The sequence below is a fragment of the Aricia agestis genome, chromosome 13, assembly GCF_905147365.1.
Source record: "Aricia agestis chromosome 13, ilAriAges1.1, whole genome shotgun sequence".
Lineage (NCBI taxonomy): Eukaryota > Metazoa > Arthropoda > Insecta > Lepidoptera > Lycaenidae > Aricia > Aricia agestis.
The window spans coordinates 9,975,091-9,984,191 of record NC_056418.1 but is presented as its reverse complement, the minus strand read 5'-3'; positions in this window follow the sequence as shown (position 1 = coordinate 9,984,191).

Here is a 9,101-nt window from a genome sequence, read left to right as displayed (position 1 = left end):
CTTTGGTAAGCCGGCGTTCCATTTGATGTTAATAACGATCAAAACGCTCAAAATAGGAGGCATTTTGAGCGTTTTGTTCGTTTTTAACATCAAATGGAACGTGGGAAAATAGGACCTAGGGGAGTAAAACCAGACCATTCAACATAAAATATCTAATCATCAGCTTAGAATTAACGGGTTGAATTTTTATTATTATTTGAACTGAGTTTTAACTCTAAAGAGATGATCATGGAATACATATACATATCACACGTGACACGGCACACCGCATGCATGATAGACCGGGAGATGGTGACACCAAATTCTTGGTCTAATTACGTAAAGGCAAAATGGAAAATGATGGTCATAGCACTCGCACCGGCGCGCGCGGCGGCCCAAACGCGTGGGAGTTAATCGAACGCGTCGGAGATTATTATTTTTAACAAAAAAATAAAACCGACTTCCAAGGTAAAAACAATCTATACTAATATTATAAATGCGAAAGTATCTCTGTCTGTCTTGCTTTCACGCCAAAACTACTGAACCGATTGCAATGAAATTTTGTATACAGTTATTCTAGAGTCTGAGAAAGGACATAGGCTACATTTTGATATGGGAAAATATCTTATTTCCATGAAAATTTGGATGAAAATGAATTTGCATTGCGCGTGGCCAGCGCTCATCCCGGGGGTCCTGGGTTCGAGTCCCGCAGGCGGAACAAAAAGTTTTCAATTTTCCTGGGTCTTGGATGTGTATTAAAATAAAATTTCAAAAATCTTAAACATATTTTATGTATAATATTATAAAAAATCCAGAAATATATCGATGGAATGAACATTTTAGTTCTAATACGATTCAACAGATGGCGTTTTATTTTTTACTTTATTGTAACATAGAACTAATCATACTTATTAGTTAGTATGTTTTTGTTTATAGTTTTTAATACGTTAGAATATTATCTATACTAATATTATAAATGCGAAAGTCTGTCTGTCTGTCTGTCTGTCTGTCTGTCTGTCTGTCTGTCTGTCTGTCTGTCTGTCTTGCTTTCACGCCAAAACTACTGAACCGATTGCAATGAAATTTTGTATACAGTTATTCTACAGTCTGAGAAAGGACATAGGCTACATTTTGATGTGGGAAAATATCTTATTTCCATGAAAATTTCGATGAAAATGAATTCGCATTGCGCGTGGCCAGCGCTCATCCCGGGGGTCCTGGGTTCGAGTCCCGCAGGCGGAACAAAAAGTTTTCAATTTTCCTGGGTCTTGGATATGTATTAAAATAAAATTTAAAAAATCTTAAACATATTTTATGTATAATATTATAAAAATCCAGAAATATATCGATGGAATGAACATTTTAGTTCTAATACGATTCAACAGATGGCGTTTTATTTTATACTTTATTGTAACATAGAACTAATCATACTTATTAGTTAGTATATTTTTGTTTATAGTTTTTAATACGTTAGAATATGATGTTTAATCCATACTAATATTATAAATGCGAAAGTATCTCTGTCTGTCTGTCTGTCTGTCTTGCTTTCACGCCAAAACTACTGAACCGATTGCAATGAAATTTTGTATACAGTTATTCTAGAGTCTGAGAAAGGACATAGGCTACATTTTGATGTGGGAAAATATCTTATTTCCATGAAAATTTGGATGAAAATGAATTTGCATTGCGCGTGGCCAGCGCTCATCCCGGGGGTCCTGGGTTCGAGTCCCGCAGGCGGAACAAAAAGTTTTCAATTTTCCTGGGTCTTGGATGTGTATTAAAATAAAATTTCAAAAATCTTAAACATATTTTATGTATAATATTATAAAAAATCCAGAAATATATCGATGGAATGAACATTTTAGTTCTAATACGATTCAACAGATGGCGTTTTATTTTTTACTTTATTGTAACATAGAACTAATCATACTTATTAGTTAGTATGTTTTTGTTTATAGTTTTTAATACGTTAGAATATTATCTATACTAATATTATAAATGCGAAAGTATCTCTGTCAGTCTGTCTGTCTGTCTCGCTTTCACGCCAAAACTACTGTACCGATAGTAATGAAATTTTGTACACAGATAGTCTAAAGCCTGAGAAAGGACATAGGCTACTTTTTAACTGGAAAAAAGGGTTGTAAGGGGGTGAAAATGCGTAAATTTGGTCAAATTAACTTAGTTCCAAAAACTTAAAACAGATGGCGCTAAGAGTCCCCTAGATCGCGCTATTGCTTGCTCATACGTATTTCTATAAGAGGTGGTATATTGAGCTAGATTTTTCGATTCTTTCGATTGTTATACACGTTATTAACTAATAACTCACCTACCAACTTAGACATCAAATTCAAAAACAACAGCGCCAAAACTACTGAACCGATTGTAATGAAATTTTGTACACAGATAGTCTAAAGCTTGAGAAAGGACATAGGCTACTTTTTAACTGGAAAAAGGGGTTGTAAGGGGGTGAAAATGCGTAAATTTGGTTAAATTTACTTAGTTCAAAAAAACTCAAAACAGATGGCGCCAAGAGTCCCCTAGATCGCGCTATTGCTTGCTCATGCGTATTTCTATAAGAGGTGGTACCATGTTGAGGTAGGTTTTACGATTCTTTCGATTGTTATACACGTTAATATTAACTAACTAGCTGTTGCCCGCGACTTCGTCCGCGTGGACTTTAGTTTATAGCGCGCGGTGTCAACAAAATTTGTGTCAAATTTAAAAACTTTTTAAAACCCTGGTAAGTGGTACCCCTCTTAGGGCCGCGTTACACCGGAATGGCAGCGCTGAAAGTGCTCGCCTCGCCGCTGCCATTCCGGTGTAGCGCGGCCCTTAATTAATCAAAATACCCAAAAACAGCTGTGCAGTGTGCACATAATTTATACTAATATTATAAATGCAAAAGTATCTCTGTCTGTCTGTCTGTCTGTCAGTCTCGCTTTCACGCCAAACGCCAAAAGTATCTCTGTCTGTCTGTCTGTCTGTCAGTCTCGCTTTCACGCCAAACGCCAAAACTGCCCAACCGATTGTAATGAAATTTTGTATACAGATAGTCTAAAGCCTGAGAAAGGACATAGGCTACTTTTTTACTGGAAAAAAGGGTTGTAAGGGGGTGAAAATGCGTAAATTTGTTCAAATTAAGTTAGTTCCAACAATTCATAATAGATGGCGCCGTGCGTCTTCTACATCGCGCTGACGCTTGCTCAAAAGTCTTCCTATAAGACGTGGTATCATCTTACATTTAAGTTTCGATTTTTTTCGATTGTTATATCTATTCTACGGTATTAAATAACTCAGTACTTTATCTGTGCAGTGACGTAACCTTAAATCTATCAATGATAAATAGTTTATGGGTAAAGTTGTGTAATCGGAGGGCTAAATAAGCTTTAAAATTTGGCATAAAATATAAAGTTTAATATAAAAAAATGAAATACTTATTGTGTGCACACTGCACAGCTGTATTGATTTAAGGGGTACCAGGGTTTTTTTATAAAAGCTTTTGACACCAATTTTGTTGACATCGCGCGCTATAAAGTACTATAAACTGAAGTCCACGCGGACGAAGTCGCGGGCAACAGCTAGTAATAATATGAACTAAAAAGTATTAAATAACTCTTACTCTATAATAGTGCCTTTTTCAGAATTCGTCTAAATCTCAACTATTTCTGTACATACTACAGTCTTCATTATTTGAAGTCGGTACCAGCTAATTTTATCGTGAGTTCAGTCAATGTCAGAATATCTGAAGCTTTTGGGACTGGTACCGACTTCAAAGTAATGAAGACTGTAGTATGTACAGAAATAGTTGAGATTTAGACGAATTCTGAAAAAGGCACTATAATAGAGTAAGAGTTATTAATACTTTTTAGTTCATATTATTATTGTTTTTACCTTGGAAGTCGGTATTATTCTTTTGTTAAAAATAATAATTTCAAACTTTTTAGTTATCTACAAGATAAGGCTTTAAATGCGTAAATAACCACTACGAATGTTAACTATTCACATTATGTTACTGTAAGCGAAATTGTGATAAATGCTTGCAGTTATCTAAGCGATGCTGCAATTTAAAAACTTTTATCTTTAAAGGTTCAGGAGTTCTGTTCAGTGCCTTTGGACCAAGAGACACCTTCGTATGAACTTTCTCTTATTCGTAACATATGTTTAAGTTACTAGAAACAACATTTTAACCACTATTTGATTAATTTCAAGGATTTCCCTCGATTGCTCATAGACTCCATCATCAGCTCACCACTTTCCAATTATTATACAAAATCAAGATTATACCCTATACAACAACACAAGAATTTTGAAAATCGGTCCACAAATAGCAATATAATCATCAAAAACATCTGCTTCGATGCAAAATATCATGAAAAGCATCAATAATTGGGTCATAATGTGATGACCCATGGCATAATTATGATTTTGATGATGATTATCAAAGAAATTGATGTGTTGGCTTATGATTTCAGTTGTTTAAACAACGCCGAAATCCCCGAACCTGTATCTATAAGGATTCAAAAGTTCTGTTGGGTACCTTCGGAATCAGGGTATAACCTGGTGCGAAATCTTACTTTTTGGTAGCATTTACCTCGAATGCTTCAGAAAAAATTGAAATCACTATATGTTTCCATACAAATTTCAAGGAGTCTCCTCGATTCCTCCAGTATCCCATCATCAGATCACCACTTTTGTGAACATGGTACCAAATTCGAGTTAAACCCTATACAACACAAAAAGAATTTTGAAAATCGGATCACAAACGGCTGAGTTAACGTTGAACATACAAAAAAAAAAGATACATACAGCCGAACGTATAACCTCCTCCTTTTTGGAAGTCGGTAAAAATATAACGAGTGGCGAACGATTTTTTCCACAAATATGCTTGTATTTTCAGATAGTCGAAAAAAAGAAGTAGGCGGTAGCGTAATGCCATACCTACTTCTCGGGTGTGACATGTGGCGGCTCTCGACATAGGCGAACGCGTTGGCCAACGCGTCTGCAGACGCGTTGGCCAACGCGTTCGCCTATGTCGAGAGCCGCCATTACAGCCTGCCATACCGACGCGAATACATTAATTTAAAAAAAACAATTCAACCATTTGTACCAGGCTAATTTTTGCATCGTCGGCTAATCATCGTCGAGTAGCCATTCACAAAAATCACCTTGCCATAATTTTCCGACAGGTCCCAACTCCCAATGGCCGCCATACCACTGCAGCACTGCAAAGGAGTATTTTTTTTCGCCAAAAGATTTGTACCAGTCTTGCATTGAATTTTTGGAAAGTATTTGACAAAATGTGACCGTTATTATTTTTCCCATACTTCTAGTAGGGGGGAAAGTGCTGCCATACTTGAAATACTTATTATTTGACACGTTTTGAAAATACGACTATAAAATTATACGTAAAATCATTTTTAACATCATGGCATCATTGTATTTATTTATACTTTTTGCACAATGTTGGTACATAGACGGACTTAATGCCAAATGGCATTCTCTACCAGTCAACCTTTAGGTGTTCAGAAACAAAATGTATTCTCGTCATTTGGATGCAATTGTACCTAAAAAATCATGTGTAATGTGTCGAGCTAGCGAACGGTCGTGCTCCGCGTTACACAGGCTGCAAATATTAATTAATTAATATTTTCGCGAATCGCGCGGCATATTGCCGCTGCACGTGACCATGCGCTCGTAGTCAACGAGTTGCTGGCGTTTATCCAGCACGCCATCGACACCATGGACGAGGTCAGCATCATGCAGATCTGCAAGTCCTCCTTCACCAGTGAGGAGATTTGCAAGGGGAAGCAGCTGCTGTATGAGACGCTCGGCCAGAGCGCGAACATGCCGTCGCGACGAAGAGACGGAACCGAAAGGTGCAGGACATCATCTCCCTGCTGAAGCAGACTGATCCAGATGAGGTACCGGCTTTTGTGGCTAAAAAGCTGCACAAGCTGCCGCCCGTCACGTTGGACCACGTCGACGTCGTCAGCCTACTGAAGGACATCAGGTTCCCGAAGGAGGAGCTGACCGGAGTTCGGGGTAGACTGCAGGCGCGTCAGAAGCTATCATTAGTGATCTACTTAATGAATTATCACAACTAAAAAGTAATTATTCATTATGTAGGTCACCAGCTGACGCCGCATTCGTCACTCATCGCCGAGGCACACAAGCGATCACGTTTAGCCCGTCAGCATTATCGGACGGGTCAATGAACGCCGCCGCTGCTGCCCCCGCCCGCGCTCCCCTCCCGGTTGCGCCGACGCCGAGTCCACAGGCGACTCAGCAAAACTACGCGACTGTTGCTGGTCGCCCCGCGCCTCCCCTGCGGGCGCATAAAAATGGGGAAAATGAGAGCCGTAAGGCTTCGGAGAGTCGCAAGACTACGGAGAGCCGCAAGGCTACGAAGAGCCGCAAGGCTACGAAGAGCCGCAAGGCTATGTCTTCTCGACCTGGCAAGGACGAGAGCAGGAGATGCGATGAGGAGGGCTTCATACTGGTGGAGAGAAGGAAGAAGAAGCCCGCCGCCCGCAACCATATGTACCTGAGCTGCGTCTGCGGAGCGAGGTCCCCGCGACGCCCCTGTACATATTCCGCCTGCACTGGTCCATGGAGGTCGAAGACGTCGTTGACTACATCAGTAAGAAGACATCACTCCACTTGAGGGTCGAGCGTCTGCAGTCTCGCCACAAGGTCAACTTCAGTTCCTTTGTGGTGAGAGTACCGACGCATCTTCTCCCGACCTTTGAAGCGGAGGAATTCTGGCCGACTGATGTGGTTTACCGAAGGTTCCGGGGGAGACTCCGGAATGAAGCGCGCGTCACGTCGCCGTTTATTCGTGATAATGTGTAGTTGTTAAGTTTGTATAATTTTTATGTATGTTAGTCATTAAGGTATATATTGTATGGGCCTACGTAGCCTGATTTAAATAAATAAAAATAAAAAAAGTGAGAAAATAAATTGACCCTAGCAATACCGGGGCTAAAACATTTTGACCCTTTTTTTTCTTATAGCGGCTGATTCTGTGTGTTAAACATGGATATTTTTTGAAAATCTGCTGTCAAAAATTGCCATCAGATTCTGGTTGTAGACCTATTGTTACTTCGAAAAATACTTAATAAATAATGTATGGGTAAATAAGCGGGTAAATATGTCACGTTCAGTTTTTCTAACACAAGGCATTTTATGCAAATCGTGTCTGATACGTCCTGGAGATATTGAAAGGGTGTTGATATGGAGTCAGATGCGTGACAGCCGGAGAGGACCAAAAGGCCCCAAGGGAGACCCTGTAACACGTCATGTTCTATTAGGCTCGAGCTCGAGTCTCGTGAGCTCGCTACTTGTAATTTTTTCCATTCTGTGCTCTCGCTAAATTGGATGCGACGAGATGATGATTATTATTTTAACCAATACCTATGTCCACATTGTGCACTTTCATCTTCAATTTTCGTCATGAAATTTGATATTGGAGCGTTCATTAATTGAATAATTGAATGTCTGGTGAAGGCACAGTGTGGACAAAGCTAGCAGTAAACACTATCCCTCTTACTAATAAAAAGTTACACAGCGTACAACGTGTATAATGGCTCCTCTTCAAGATGGGCCATCGTAGTTGGCCATCGCGATGGCCCAGCGTGGGGAGGACGTAGTGGCGCAGGATGGCTTATGGCGCCAGCGATGGTGGCGGCAGTGTATCGCCTCTACAAGATGGGCCAGCGTAGTTGGCCATCACGATGGCCCAGCGTGGGGAGGACGTAGTGGCGTAGGCTGCCGAAGTATAATTTAACTCAGAGTTAAGCGTGTTATCCCAGTCTGGCGCAAGTGGGCCGACTTCAGGAAGCACCCTAACAATTTTGAGGATCGGTGAGTCAGTGCCAAAATTGTGGGTTTTTGGACACCTATAAAATCTAAAGTATAATAGTAACAAATAACAATATTCAAACTTTGCGCATTTAATTATTACTAACTGTTGCCCGCGACTTCATCCGCGTGGACTTCAATTTATAGCGCGCGATGTCAACAAAATTGGTATCAAAAGCTTTAATAAAAAAATCCTGGTACCCCTTAAATCAAAACAGCTGTGCAGTGTCAGTAGGGTTGCTGAGGACTCCTCTTCCGCTTCCTCATAATGAGGAAGTTCCGCAATATTTTGGGTTCCTCAACCGTTACCGCATCCTCATAAATAAAAATAAAAAAATTCTCTTCCGCTATCGCTTCCTCAAAATTTAAGAGGAATTTATGAGGAATTTCACTGCGCATGCGCGTCGCGTATCCATCTTTTTTGTGTGCGTGTGTTGTGTATGTTACTGAACTCCTCCATAATTGCTGGACCGATTTTGATGATTCTTTATTGTATGTGTTTTGAGAATGGTTTAGATTCATAGTTGGGTCCACTGGAAAATGCCATTTTAATTATTTTTGTGTAATGTATGTACCTAGTTATGGATAGACAGGACAAAGACTTTTGGGTTGGGTCCGCTAGTATTTATAATTTCCTATCATTCTCTTCCTCATCCGCTTCCTCTTCCGCTTCCTCATCCTCATCCTCTTCCTCAAAAAATATTCTCTTCCTCATCCGCATCCTCTAAATTTGCGCGTGAAAATTCCTCTTCCTCCTCTTCCTCATAATCCTATGTCATAATCACTTTCTCAACAACCCTATTAGTGTGCATATATAATATTTCAATTTTTTAAATTAATCTTTATATTTTATGCCAAATTTTTAAGCTTATTCAGCCCCCCAATTACACAACTTTACCCATAAACTATTTATCATTGATAGGTTTATTAAAGTTACGTCACTGCATAGATAAAGTACTGATTTAATAAGTAACGTAAGTAACAAAAAAAAAGAAATAACAATCGAAAAAATTATCTATACGATAATACCACCTCTTAAGGAACGACTTCTATGCAAGGGTTAGCGCGATGTATCATGTAGGAGACGCACGGCGCCACCTATTTTGAATTTTTAGAACTAACTTAATTTTAACAAATTTACGCATTTTCACTCCCTTACAACGCTTTTTTCCAGTAAAAAAGTAGCTTATGTCCTTTCTCAGGCTTTAGACTATCTGTATACAAAATTTCATTACAATCGGTTCGGTAGTTTTGGCGTGAAA